The following is a 203-nucleotide window of genomic DNA, read 5'->3' on the forward strand; positions in this document are numbered from 1 at the left end:
GCTGCCCAGGCCACGCGAGCATCCGCCCGCTCCCTTTTTTATGAATGAAGCGGCTGCTGCTGCCGGCGCCCGCGCGGATTGGCTGCGGCTGAACGCCCGATAGGTCACGTGGCCGGGCGGGGCGCACGGCCTGGGCCCCCTGAGGGGGCGTCGGGGGCAGCAGCGCTCAGCTCGCCTCGCCTCGCCTCGCCTCGGGGGAGCTG

At 74.4% G+C, this 203-nt stretch overlaps 1 protein-coding gene across 1 annotated transcript in view; it reads left to right on the plus strand.

Moving 5' to 3' along the window:
- The window catches only part of LRP8 (LDL receptor related protein 8), a 354,423-nt gene that overhangs the window by 762 nt on the left and 353,458 nt on the right, over positions 1 to 203 (plus strand). The gene's annotated exons all lie outside the window — the stretch shown is intronic.

The sequence above is a fragment of the Gavialis gangeticus genome, unplaced genomic scaffold, assembly GCF_001723915.1.
Source record: "Gavialis gangeticus isolate Ggan-Ray unplaced genomic scaffold, GavGan_comp1, whole genome shotgun sequence".
Classification (NCBI taxonomy): domain Eukaryota; kingdom Metazoa; phylum Chordata; order Crocodylia; family Gavialidae; genus Gavialis; species Gavialis gangeticus.